Below are 15,263 nucleotides of genomic sequence, written 5' to 3'. Positions count from 1 at the left end.
TGAACAAGTTAGTGGAAGGTGGAAGGTGCGGAGGAAAGGCTTGGTTCCACGACATCAACAAGCATTGGAACTTTGCAACCAATTTGAAGAGGTAAAAATTCAGCATATCCCTTGAGCTCAAAATATAGTTGTTGATTTCTTGGCACGTGAAGCTTGTACTTCAATCACGCATGATGCGAGTAGAAGCACCACCCCAACAAAGCTGCAAGCCATGAAGGAGGGTGATCATTTGTAAGGAATGCAAAGGTTGTGGTCATCATGAAACTAAGTGTTGGGCATATTTGATACGAGTTTACCGACTTCGGAAGATCATCAGAAACATCCTCAAGGACATTTCTCAAAGAGGATGCCGGACCGCACACCCCTTGAAGAAATAGCATGGCGGCTACAAGAACTAGAAGAAGCTAAAGGTGATGTGCAAGCTCTCCAACTGTTAACATTTGTCATGGCATTCTTGTTTGCCTTGATGAACAACCTCATGCAGCGCCACATCTCTAACCCTTGCTTGTAAAGATGGCTGCGATATCATGAGGGTTGGTTCTTTTAAGATTGTCTATGAGCTATTCTATGCTGAAAATTCTTCCTGGGTAGTATTTCACAATACACCAGTCACACCCTACCCTGCCTATGTGTGCTTTGTGGATGTATCTTCACCTGATTTTCAGTTCAAGCTACCTCTTTCCATTGTTTGCCCATAGATAAGCCTCATTTCGTCTCTCTCTTTTCCATTTTCCAAGCATGGCTGACATCCCATGTTTTGTGGACGGGTTGAAGAAAATCCAAATGAGTATCTTGTGGCCTTCAAGCGCCGTTGTGTTTCTCTCAACTTTCTTACTGAAGACAGATGGCTGTTGGTTCTTCCCACATTTCTAGAGGGTTTGGCTCAAGTGTGGTATGAGAAGCAGGCCGAAGACGTTCGCCAAAGCTAGCCAAGGTTGACAGCAGCGATGATTGAGTATTTCGGCAAAGAAGAGGAGCCAAAGAATGTGTACCTGCAGGTGGCAAACTTGAAGTAGTCAGAAGGTGAGATGGCGCATCGATATGTGGATTGAGCGGCCGTGGTCCTTGACCGTTTAGTTGCCACACAGGAGGACAATGCCGGATTTTGAGCTGGAATGACTCAGCATGTGTTGGGCTACCTTGTAGCAGGAGCAAGTGACGAATTCCGCCTCAAGCTCAAATGGGAGAATCCAAAAACTATGGTGCTAGCACATGAGATTGCTCAAAACTTTGATAAAGTTCAGTCTGACCCCGCTTCAAAGAAGATGATTGCCCCTCCGCAACCCCCTCAATTCTTGCAACAACAACCTGGGGGGTCTAACTTAGGGGCATACTCCCACCCCCCATCAGGGATGTATCCACTGCCTCCACCTCACATGTATGGTCCTCCCTTAGATGCTTACCCTCAACAAGGAGTATATCCTCAACCTCTGCCTCAAAGATTTCCCTAGCCTCGCCCATGAGCCCCCCTCGTTCCTACTCCCCCGACCCCTCCTACTAAGGAACCCGGAGTCAATGACCTAGCTAAGGCCGTGAATGATCTTCGGCTTGAGATGGTGGGCATCAGAAATCAAGCCAACCGCCCTCCAAGAGACCGTGCTAATGTTGTATGCTACGAGTGCCACCAGAAGGGTCATTATCGCACGAAATGTCCCAATAATCCAAGGGTGAATCTTCTAAGTGAATCTGGCACTGAGGATTCTGATGTAAAGATCCTTGACCTCGAGAAAAGAAGTCATACCACCTCGGACCCCTCTCCAAACCGTGGACCAGGCCGCCCCAGGAAGAAGGTGTCCTTCTCAGAGCCCTCAGATGCTGAGATGGCAGACCCACCAACAGAGAAGACTAAAAGATCTCGCAGGAGTAAGTGGTCACCCTCGGATTTTCCCATTGGCTCAGGGCAAGAAGTCTATTCGGTCTCGTTCAGGACCTTGCTCATCGGTCTTTGAGCATCACACTCCCTCAACTAATAGCATTAAGCCCTAAGGTGAGACATGAGCTGCAGCAAGGGCTCTCAACAAGGAGGAGCAAGAAAAAGGGAAAGGTACGAGAGGTCTCTTCTATCTCTGAAGAAATTGATTGGCACCCACATACAATAGATGTCATCATAGATAATTGTCGTATCAAAAATGTGTGTGTTGATGGGGGAGCTGCATGTAATATCATGGTGCCCCGAATCATGAAGAAATTGAATTTGAAATGCACAAGGCGTTCCTCCACTCGAATCAAGGTAGCAGATGGTCAATGACTCGCCACCCTGGGAGTCATTGAGGATTTGCCCATCACTGTCAATGGGTTGACCACCACCGTCAATTTCTATGTAGTGGACATTGAAGATACAAGCAAGAGTTACCCAGCCATACTCGGGAGACCATGGTTGAGAAAGAGTGATGCAGTCAGCTATTGGAAGACAGGACACATGTCTTTTGGTGCTTCTAAGGAGAAGATCCCGGTGCAACCAGGTGCCACGGAACCAGAAGAAGAAGAGGAGCAAGACAGTGATACTCTCTCATCCTCGATGTCTGAATCAATGGAAGGATCAGACGGGGGGGAGGAGTTCTCAGATGAGGAAGTTGTCATGATGGGGGTGTCTCCGACCCCGCCACCTACAGAAAAGGTAACAGCTAGTCCTCAACAGCTTGAATCTATGCTTTCCCAAGACCTCACTCCAAGTGAGAAAGACGAATTCCTAGAAATGTTCAAAGATTTCCTTGACCTCTTCGCAACTAGCTACCGCCACCTTCGCCATGTGACTACCATAGAGCACAAGATAGAGCTGAAGCGTGATGCGAAGCCTGTGGCTCAGAAGTATTGGAGATTAGGGCACCTACAGACTGATGCTTTGCACTCAGAGTTGCAGAAACTTGTAGAAGCTAGGTTTATTATTCCGATTCACAATACTGAATGGGTTTCACCAGTGTTAGTCACCCCAAAGAAAAACAAGTGGCGGGTCTACATCGACTATAAGAAACTCAATGCAGCCACCAAAGGGACCATCATCTCTTCGAGATCTCTTCCCTTTCAAGACCTCATTCTGAGAAGGTAAGTGGTCACGAGATGTATACTTTCTATGATGGTTACTCCAGGTTTTATCAAATCAGGATTGCTGAGGAGGATGTGCTTAAAACCACATTTGCCACACCTTGGGGGACATTTGCATTCAAAGTAATGCCATTTGGCCTCACCAATGCTCCTGCTACCTTTCAAAGGTTTATGCAGATGGTGTTTGCTCCTTATTTGGGGGATTTCTTGAAGGTGTTTTTAGATGATTTCTGTATATTCTCGTCACGTAAGGAGCACGTCATGGAGACGTCATGAAGGTTAGGTTGGCCTTCCAAAGGGTCAATGATGCGAATGGCAGTCTCAACCCTGAGAAATGCACCATTGGAGCCACTCAAGGGAGGTTACTGGGACATATTGTCTCATCTGACGGCGTCAAGCCTATGACCCTGAGAAGGTAGAAGCTATCCTCAAGCTCTCCCCGCCAACAACCAAATGTTAGATATGCTCATTTGTCAATCTATCAGGATACTATTGCCGCTTCATTGATCAATATGCTGCTTTGACACGACCCATGACTATGCTATTGAAAGATGGGGTTGATTTCTCTTGGAATGAGGATTGTGATCATGGGTTTGCACAAATCAAGAATGCTCTGGCTTCAGAACCCATTCTATGCAATCCTGATTGGTCAAAGACTTTCTATATCAATCCTGGGTTTAGTGAGCATACTCTGGTGGGTATTCTTCTCCAGCAAGGGGAGGATCGGTTCATGTATCCTATTTGATTTGCTTCTCGACAATTGCTTAAAATTGAATGATGCTACTCTGAGGCAGACAAGCATGCCTTGTCTTTGGTGTTCTACATTGAGAAATTTAAGCATTATCTGGCTGAAAAGTCCTTCATTATACTCACTAGCACTGGTCTTGCAAATTAGGTTCTTCAATCACCAAATCCCATGGGCCAGTTGGCTAAATGGTTGGTAGTTTTACAAGAATATGATTTTTCTTTCAAAATTGTAAAAGGGGGTTGTTCCAACTTGAAGAATGCTTTGATTGATTTAGAGGAGTGCCTTGATGTAACCCTTGTAGCAGCCATAGAAGTTGGGGATCCATGCTATGGTGGTATCTACAGGATTCTGACTGCTTTCTCCTTTCCTCCAGAAAGTACTAGCTATGAGAGAAAGAAGATCTGCAGAGATAGTAGGCGCCACACCCTCTTTGATGGGGTGTTGTACCGTCAAGGCATGGATGGGGTACTAAGACGGGCCATTGATGCAGATGAAGTGCCTAAAATATTGAAGCATTATCATGATGGATTTTGTGGAGGCGACTATGCCAGTGACTATACATCTAAGAAGATTTTACATGTTGGATACTATTGGCCGACCTTGTTCAAGGATGTCACTTTGTATTGCAAAACCTGTGAACCATGCCAATTCTTTGGTAGGAAGGATTTGTGTCCTGGGCAACATCACCCAGTGATGTCCATCCATCTGTTTCAGAAGTGGGGAATAGATTTTGTTGGGCCCTTGCCCATGACTGCCTGCAAAAAGAAGTATGTTTTGGTAGCCACTCAGTATGTCACCAAGTGGGCTGAAGCTATCGCCCTCCCCGCTGCAAATGGTAAGGCGGTTTCAAATTTCATATTTGAACGTATCTGCACAAGGTTTGGGACACCCATGGAAATAGTATCTGACCATGGGAGTCCATTCTTAAATGAAGCAATGGAATTGCTCATGGATTGCATGGGTATTGATCATCGCACTTCTAGCATCTATTATCCAGCATCCATGGGTCAAAAATGGCCACAGGGAACAGGAGTCAGTGGGATCAGAAGGTCACTGAAGCCGTGTGGGCTTACAACATCACTCATAAAACCTCTACAAGTCACACTCCTTTTGAGTTGGTGTATGGTACTGAGGCAATTTTACCACTAGAGATAGAGATTCCGGCCTTGAGATTGGCACAAGAACAGAGGATGATAGAAGATGAACATGTAGAGGCCAGATTGGTACAACTTGAGAAGTTAGATGAAACCCGATGCCTTGCACTACACCAAACAGAGAACCAAAATAATCGACAAAAGGCCCACTTAGATGCTAAGATTCGCAAGGGATGGGAAAGACACTTTGCTGAGGGGGATGTTGTGCTATGCTTTGATAACAGATTGGACCACCAAATGGATAAGAAGTTTCTGCCACTATGGACCAGTCCATACAAAGTCATCAAGGAATGTAGCAATGGGTCTGTACAAGTTCACGAGCTGCATGAGCCATATGGCAAGAAGGTGATCAACAAGCGTTATCTCAAGCCCTTCTTTGTGCGTGATGGTCCCAGGCATGGAAATGCTGTGCATCCCCTACCTGGGGGGGGAACTGTTATGGATAAATTTGTCTAAGGGAAAAAGGCATAAATATGAGTGTGTGTTTGTGTGTGTGGCAATAGTATAATAAAATATGGTGTGCATAGGGCCCAGGGTTGAGGTGGCAGGGCATGACCATGTGCCACCCTTCCATGTAAGAGGACCCATAAGGTGTGTTGTACATAATCCATGGTAGTAATATTATAAAATGTTAAGGTGGCATGGCTCCTCCATGTACCACCCCTCCACCTAGGCAGTCCCATGCCTGCATTTAGTGAGATATGGCCCAAAGTCCATGGGAGAAGTAATATAAAATAGGTGGAAATGGATATTATATTGGGTTATTCCCTCCATATAGGATAGGCCCATGTGGGGGAGGTATAGAAGGTCCAAGAATGCAAGTTAAATAATGGGGAAAGTAGGATGAGGTGGAAAGATTCCTTGTGCCATCCCTCCACTTGTCCTCCTAGATGTTTGAACGTATTATAAAATTGGGAAGAGACCAAGGGAGTATCATAGACTTGGGATATGGGAGTTGATATATATGGAAAAACGTGGCCAAGCGTTATCACACACAATTGAGAGTGCATAACTGCCTAGCCCACATGGGAGACTCTTCCACACACACCATGCATGTGGAAGGATGCATTTATTGGGAGAGACCCCCCTCTCTTGGCTATAAAAGGAGGGGGCTATTCCTTGATGAGACACGCTCATTCTTGTAAAGCCACCTAGCTAGTACTTTGATATTTCCCCCTCATCCTTCCTTTCAAATAAAGCATGGCCCTCTTCCCTTGATGTCTCCATCTTTACATTCCTCCTCCCATCATGTACATGCTTCTCTTTCCCCTCTCCCTTTCCCCTTGTGCCATAGTCTCCCTCTTCATTCCCTCCCCTTCTAATCCCTTTCCCCCACCCATGACAACGTTTCGCCCTCACATTCTCCATTCCTCTATGGCCCTTGAGTGTCGCCATACCTATCCTCTAGCGTCTTGTCCTGATTTGTTTTCTAGGTAATACTACCGACAGGTATCTACTCACCAGCATGTCTATATATCTTGGGTGAGCCAACTCGGATCTCCAAGGTTAGCTCTAGCTAAGGCTAGGATAGTAATTCTCTCTAGCCTACTGGGAACCCTCATTGGAAGATGACCTTGTTTCGGACATCCCATGCTGCCATGCAGATTGCAGCTCGAATATATGACCAGTAGGCAGCCAATGTTGATAAAAATCATGATGCATTAGTTGTTAGCACTGGCTTCCACTGCGAGCCGAGATAGAACTTCACCATCAAGCTTGAATACTTGATAGTCGTCTCCACCCTAAACCAAACGCTTGATAGTCGTCTCCACCCTAAACCAAATGCTCCTGGTGACTACACAATTCCACGTCAGATGATGGACTACCTCCATAGATTTGCCACAGAGAGGGCGGCTAGGGTTCATCGAGAACCTCTTTGCAAGCTTACTGCACAAGGGCAGCCACCACTAGTTAAGGACCTTCCACAAAAGGAAGCTCGCTTTTCCTGCTACACACGCTTTCCAGATACCCTTCAGTCAATCCTTCCACCATGCTTTGCCTCGACGTAGCGACCACTTCCAGTTGAGCTCTGGAGCCTTAGTCTTGCCCTGCATCAAATGACTAAAGATAGATTTGGCTGAGACTTTGCGTAAGCAGTACCTTCCTATGTGCCACCACTGATTTGCTTGCCACTCCATAGACGTACACGTGTTCGTTGCCCACCAATCAGGGGTGCAATCTAGGACTGTGCAAATTAGATTGGTTTCCCCATTGTTTAAGTTGAACTTCTATCTCACTTGCTTTAAAGGCATCTAGTCTTCCTTGTGCATGTCCCAGAGATCCAGCCAGGAATGGATGCGTTTCCTTGATACATTTCTGACCCTGACTATGTCCATCATGGCCAATGCCTCTCTGCCCCTTCATGATGCAGGACTCTACCAAATGTTCTCCATTAGGCTCACATCCCCCTTCAACCCCCATTGCCCTTCCAAGAGAGACAACCCACTGTTTCTTTCCATGCTACCACCAATCTAGCTATAAGGTCCAAGCCAACAATGGAAATAGGAAACAAGGAGAACAACCGATCATACCATGAGAGATACTTCCACACCGTAGCACCCTTGCTATGGTCTTTGTAGAACTTTTTGGCGATCTTGATCCATGGGGCATTCTTTTCCAGTAGCTACGGCATCCATTTGGAAATCAAAGAGACATTTTTGGTCTTGATGTCCAGAAGGCCTAGCCCACCCTCAAGCTTTGGGGTTTTAAGAGCCTCCCATGGGATTGTGTGCATCTTTTTTTAACCCTCCTCTTCTGCCCAGATGAACCCTTTGAGTAGACACTCTATCTCCATTCATTGAGATCTTTTAAAGTTCCATACAAGCACTAAATATGTTGTGGTTGCCAAAAGATTGTGTTGCACAATAATCACTGGCATTCCGCCCCAAGCTAAGACCTTGCCATTTCCTTTGCTTTTCCTTAACCATGTTTTAAACCAATCAAACCTCTGCTGTAATGTTAGACCCAAGCCAATTGGGGCTCCCACATACCTTGTGACCATGGTGCTGTGGGAAACGATATGCATGTGCATGTCACTTAGCCATCTCGGAGGTGGCTCATGGTCTGTGCGGATTAGGAAGGTCTTAGTCATTGAACCCGATGCAGCATAGAAAGTCTTCAGAATTTCTAACAGACTTGAGTCATTGGTCTCTTCCTCCACTGAGGAGGCCAAGATATCATCCACGAACAATTCAGTAGACTTAGACCTCGAATACGACCATCCAAGACCGCCCTTTTAATCATCTGGATGAGGGGGACAATGGCTATGGCAAACAGCAGGGGGGCCAGGGGCAACCCTGCCTCACTAACCTTTTGGGAGAAGAGTTCCCTACAACACCACCATTGATGCAAAGCACGTCAGAGGCACTCCCAAATAGGCATGTCACCATATGCAGGAAGCTTGGGCCGAAACCAAGCTTCTCCATAAGCTTGAGCAAGAAGTCCCAGCGAACCCTATCATAGGCTTTGTTGAGGTCAAACCCAAAGAAGCTTACCTTTTTGCCAAACCAAAGACTATGCATGGTCACGTTGAGGTGCGTGCCAAACCAAAGATTGTGCATGGTCACGTCAAGGGGTAGGTTGCAAGTACTTAATATTCCAAGATTCGATGGGCGGGATGTGTGAAAATTTAAAATTCATGGGAGTAGAAAAATTTTCAGCCATCGGGTTTCCTCCCTCCACCGATACGCGTCAACAAAATTGGATATCCTAAATAAGTGCAATGTGGCCTAAAATGCTTTAAAACACAAATAGACCAAAGGGCATGCTATCATGTTTGATGCTATGTATTATGAAATGCAATGACCTTTGGCATGACTTTAAGTAATATAGCAAGCAAGTGCACAGGAAAAGAAACAATTTAAAATTGTAAATAGTGTTAGATTTATTTAAATATCTTTGCATATGCACAAATTGCACATTTTAAACTTCTTCCATTTTAGGGTGAATCTAGATACCAATATCAACAACTATCAATGTTTTAAGACCACCATGCAATAGTCCCAGTAGTTTGGATTCCAAATTTTCAATCCATTTTAGGGTGAATCTACATACCAATATCAATAACTATCAATGCTTTAAGACCACCATGTAGTAGTCCCACTGTTTGGATTCCAAATTTTCAATCCGTTTTGGTTTTCAACAAATGAAAAAAAAGTTATGGAGCTTGCTCTTAAATGGGTGTGCATCACTTTAGCACAACATTGGAGGCCCGTTAACCCATATCTAATTTTCTCATTTAGGTGTGCCCTTGGGTTGAGGAGAAGCTCACGTAGTGTAATTTTGAATGATTACTTGGTTGCATGTATATATAGAACAAAATTTTGATGTTTTTGAATAAATTGTTATATCCTATACTCTTTAGGATGCATGCTTCACATGCAACATAGCACTTGTAATGCTTTAACGGTCTCGTTCCAAATCGTTGTTCCATAATTTGTTGATATCATGTTCAATTTTGGAATGTGTACGACAACTTGAAGACAATGTTTGCTGAATTCCATTGAGCAATGCATAAGTTATGAGTCATGCAAGATACCTATATACATAAAATTCCATGAAGCTCACCAAAAATGGCTACACCCAAGCAAACAATGACCTGATCCTGTCCTTAGTGCAACTTTGCTCAGACATCAAAAAAGTATAGGAGGAGGCGTGCGACAGCATCTTAGATCTTATACCTAGATGGGACAAATCTATTCACCACATTGTGCAACTGGCAAAGCACTGGGACATATCATATAAATGATGGCGGAAAGAGGCTATAGGTACTCTCTCTACCATCAAGCAGTCTCTCCAAAAAGCATTGACACTGACCCCGCATGACCAACTTGTAGCTACACTACTGCTAGAAAGCTAGGTGGCCATGGAGGAGGCAAAACTAGGAGAAACTGAAAATGCGAGAATTCGGAGTATACAAACTTGGATTTCGGTTAGAGACTGCCCATCAAAGTTGTTTTTTCGGCAGATAGAAAAGAAACAAGTCAGAGAAACAATTGATCGGGTCCAGGTTGCACAAGGTAATGTTATCACATATTTTTGGCATGTAGCTGACACGTTCTTAAAGGAACTGGGGTTGTTGTGGGTGAGGCGGTTGTGCAGGACATGACATGGGTCCAGAGCATGGAGGAGGTGCTGACCAACATTAATGTTAGAATCTCAGAGTACTAAAGTGTGTTGCACCATGAGGCCTTACACCATGACAGAAATGGAGGAAGCCTTAATGATTCTGGAAAAGGACAAATCCCCAGGACCTGACAGCTTGACAACTGAGTTTTACTGGGAATTTTGGGACCTCCTAATTGAAGAGCTAATTGATATGGCCAACAAAGCAATGGACGTGGGGTCACTGTCAAAAGACATCAATGCAGGCTTGATGAAGCTCTTGCAAAGAGACAAAGTCACATCAAGGTCGAGGATTGGATGCCAATAACAATGATCAACCCTTCATACAAGATAATTGTGAAGGCTTTGGCGCTCAGAATAAGAGACATCTACTCAAACATTTTGGCATAGAAATACGAGAGTTTCTCCAAATGAAAAGGTCATCTGTAAAAAGCAAACATGACACAAGGTGTTTGATGAGCACATCATACACATACTTGATACAACGTAGGTCAGTGGTTGCCTAAACTAGCCTGGTGGTTCTTTGTGATTAAGCTTTGGGATAGTTTACTTGTTTCATTTCTAAACCAGGCTAGCTTGGACTTACTGTGATTGTCCTAAATCAGCCTGGTGGTTGGAACATCATGCAACCGTGGTTTTGTTCAACTCAAACACCAGTTATGTGATTGTCCTGAACCAGCATGATTGAATAGAAATTAACAACAATGTATTTTGGAATAGAATGGCAATATATTCTTATTGTCCTAAACTAGCCTGGTGGTTGGGACATCATGCAACTGTGGCTGGTTCTCCTTAAACACCAGTTATGTGATTGTCCTGAACCAGCATGGTTGAACAGACATTAGTTATTGACCAGCCCAGTGGTTGAAATTACTGTGTTTCTTAGTTACACTTAAATTAGTTAAATTTAATTTTCTACTATATGCATCATATACCACTTAATTTCTAGACTGAGATGGCTTGAACTTAATGTGATTATCACATATTTTTGGCATGTAGCTGACACGTTCTTAAAGGAACTGGGGGCTGTTGTGGGTGAGGCGGTTGTGCAGGACATGACATGGGTCTAGAGCATGGAGGAGGTGCTGACCAACATTAATGTTAGAATCTTAGAGTACTAAAGGGTGTTGCACCATGAGGCCTTACACCAAGACAGAAATGGAGGAAGCCTTAATGCTCCTAGCAAAGGACAAATCCCTTAGACTTGACAGCTTGACAACTGAGTTTTACTGGGAATTCTGGGACCTCCTAAGTGAAGAGCTAACTGATATGGCCAACAAAGCAGTGGATGTGGGGCCATTGTCAGAAGACACCAATGCGGGCTTGATAAAGCTCTCGCAAAGAGACAAAGTCACATCAAGGTCAGGGATTGGATGCCAATAACAATGCTCAACCCTTCATACAAGATAATTGTGAATGCTATGGCGCTTAGAATAAGAGACATCTGCTCAAACATTTTGGCATAGAAATATGAGAGTTTCTCCAAATGAAAAGGACAACTGTAAAATGCGAACATGATGCAAGGTGTTTGATGAGCACATCATACACATGCTTGATACAACGCAAGTCAGTGGTTGCCTAAACCAGCCCGGTGGTTATTTGTGATTAAGCTTTGGGATAGTTTACTTGTTTCATTTCTAAACCAAGCTAGATTGGACTTACTGTGATTGTCCTAAATCAGCTCGGTGGTTGGAACATCATGCAACTGTGGTTTGTTCAGCTCAAACACTAGTTATGTGATTGTCCTGAACCAGCATGGTTGAACAGAAATTAACAACAATGTATTTTGGAATAGAATGGCAATATATTCTTATTGCCCTAAACCAGCTTGGTGGTTGGGACATCATGCAACCGTGGCTGGTTCTGCTCAAACACCAGTTATATGATTGTCCTGAACCAGCATGGTTGAACAGACATTAGTTGTTGACCAACCCAGTGGTTGAAATTAGTGTGTTTCTTAGTTACACTTAAATTAATTAAATTTAATTTCCTACTATATGCATCATATACCACTTAATTCTAGACCAAGATGGCTTGAACTTAATGTGATTATGCTTAACTAGCCCGCCGATACTGGTTCAAGTCAAACAGGAGTTACTTATTGAAATTGTGGTTGAGCAAAAAGAAATAAATAAAAAGCATTATATTGGTATTGTCTAATTGTGAAATTCAAAAATGAATAGAAATAGTTGAAATTGTGTGTCCTAAGCCAGTCTGATGGTTGAAATTATGACCATGTCCTAAACTAGCTCGGTGGTTGAAATTGTGACTATCCCAGCCTGGTGGTTGAAATTGTGACTGTCCTAAATGAATACAGTGGTTGAAATTTTTATGTTTTGCTAGTATATTGATTATTTTAATTATTAGATTCATTATATGTCTATATTAAACCAGCCTGGGGGTTGAAATTGTTTTGTTTTCTCGTAGGTTGATTAGTTTAATTAGACCGTATTTTTGCATGTACTGTGTTTTGTTTTCCTCATAGTAGTGCAAAAAGCCACAGGTTGGGTCAATAGACAGACATGTATCTCAAGTTTATGGATTAGAATCCAAGCATTTCAATTAGGTAGAGGAGCTTTGAGCATTGTAAGCCCTAGTACATCAGGAAACTCAAAGACAAGAATGTTTGTTGTTGCAAAACACACATAGACTTTAATGTGGCTCGGAAAGCTATGAACGACTTGAGAGATCTAGTCATGTTGGAGTATTTCTCCATGGGGATTGATGCCCATGTCTCCCCGATGAATGCACAACTTGTAGGCTACCTGGTGGATCCTCATCATGTGTTGCAAGGGAGACCGTGTTTTGTAGCCTAAGGTCTTTGTGGGAGCCAATGGTTTATCCAAAGGGAGACTGTGAGTAGCACTACATTGAATGCATTCAAGGCACATGCAAGCATTGTAGTCTGAAGCTGAAGAAGAGGCAATTTCATGTCTATCCAAATGAAATGAGGGAAGACAACCCTATTGCTCTAAAATGGAGGAGATTTGAAAATGTCAATGTTGAAGGATCCAACAAAAAGAGATGACTCCTATCGTATAAGAGCACTTAGCTGAGGGAGCTTATAGGTCATGTGGTTCAATCCATCCCAAAATATGTGCTTCACAATTTCATGGCCAGCTGGCAGGATAAGCACTTCAAGATGTGCCTTGCCAATTTTCCCCATGACATGATTGTCTCTGACATAGATTTTGCAAAAAATTATTCGTTTCAAGAATAAGATGAGAAACAAAGTGCTCACTGGTACAACAAGCAGATAACAATTCTTGTGCATATAATGTACAACCATTTTCTTGATTCTTCTCCAACTGATGCCAATCCGCTTTTTGCTGACTCACAAGAGTCCAGGTCAATGCAGCACACATACCATTTCTACATTTCAAATGATAGGGAACACGACACCTTATTTGTGTAGCATGCTTTTCTACTGCATTAGGAATTCTTGAAAAAATAAGATCCCCATGCATAAAATATAAAACAACATTGGGTGTGGTCAGATGGTGCTGCCTCAATTTAAATTAGCCTGTGGATTCTACTTTGTCTCAAGGTTCAAATCCCTGATGGTCTAGACATGATGTGAATTTTCTTTGGGTCCAGCCATGGCAAGGGTGAACATGATGGATGTGGTGCTGTTATTAAGCAAGCTCTATTTAAACACCAATTAATAGGCCCTCAAGAAAATCTCAATGATGCCCATGATGCTGTAACATGGCTTACAACCAATCTCTCCACAGGCATGCATTCAACATACAGTAAACAAAACCTTAAGAATAATGTAGTGCGCAGAATGTTCCATGAAGCAAAAGTGGATGAAGTGCAAAGGAGAAGCCGGCACGATTGCGAGAAAATTAAAGGAGTTCGTGGTTTGCATAGCATTTAGGGCTTTTCAAATAACCACCTGATCAAAACAATAAAACTATCTTATTTCTGCAGTGCGTGCATCGTAGGGGATCATGACAATTGTGAGAACATTGCAACTATGAAGACATAGGAGTGAGTTCAAGTTTTCCCTCTACGTTCAGATGGAGTGATAAACAATGGAGAGACATACAATGACTCGCCATAGTTTGGGGTGAGTTTCGATGACCTTACTGAACTATCTGAAGAGGGGATAACTTTGCAATTGTCTTGCCTCTGGGCAGAATAAGAAAGATGACCCATACTTTGTGTTGCAGTGCATACAACCTAAGAACAAGGTTGAGGAAGCATTCAAGGATAATTGGGGAGCAACCTATGAGAAGTGGAATGTAGTAGTTGGAGCTTTTTGGTACAAAAAAACATCCAAGAGATGCCACAATTATGAAATGCTACATAAGTGTCCACAAACATTTGTGTACTCTCATCTAGTAAGAGCTATTAAGTTCCAAATGCAACCTGTGCGAAAACGAAAGAAGGGCAAGAGTGTCTTCAAATTGGATTTAGACACGCATGAGCACATCTTGGGGTGTCTTGGAGTGGTAGACAAGGACGACTAAGAAAGTACTAAGAAAATGTAGTCTCATTGCAAGGAAACAATATTCCACTTATCCTAGAAAATGGAAAATGTATTTGAGACTACGCGTCTTTTAGTAAATCCCAAACTAACCACCGCACTTGTTTTTGTAAATCCCAAATGATAAATCCCATGCTTGATTTTAGTATATCCCAAACAACCACCACAGTTGTTTTAGTAAATTCGATATCTAATCCACAAATCCTAAACGAATGTATTTTATGCCATTTATTCATCTTGTAATAATAGAAGCAAGCCACCACATTGGTGGCAGTAATATCCTAGTGTACAACCAACCACCTCCTTGGCAACCACTTATCATGTAGCTACTTCCATGCTATCCTAAAATTGTTGCAAGGAACTATACTTAAACAATCCCCTTTAGGCTGGTTCTCTTTATCTATTGTCAAATTTCAGCCACCAGTAGGTTGGTGACCACAAACCCTAAACGAATGAATTGTATGCCATTCATATTGTAGTAATAGAAGAAAACCATTACACTGGTGTTTGTTAGTTAATATCCTAGTGCGCAACCAACCACCACTTATCTTGCACTACCGCCGTGTTGTAGCATCTACTTTCTCACTTTTGATAGTTGTAGTAGGTAGGCACATTTTGATAAATGCAAAGAAAATTTGCTACTTAAAACTCAAGTTCTATTGAAAAGCCAACTATATTAGAGGGGTGGTCAACCCCTAATAAG

The sequence above is a fragment of the Dipteris shenzhenensis genome, chromosome 12, assembly GCF_047967505.1.
Source record: "Dipteris shenzhenensis isolate YYH24624 ecotype China chromosome 12, Dip_SZ_1.0, whole genome shotgun sequence".
Lineage (NCBI taxonomy): Eukaryota > Viridiplantae > Streptophyta > Polypodiopsida > Gleicheniales > Dipteridaceae > Dipteris > Dipteris shenzhenensis.
Note: the sequence above shows the minus strand (reverse complement) of the source record.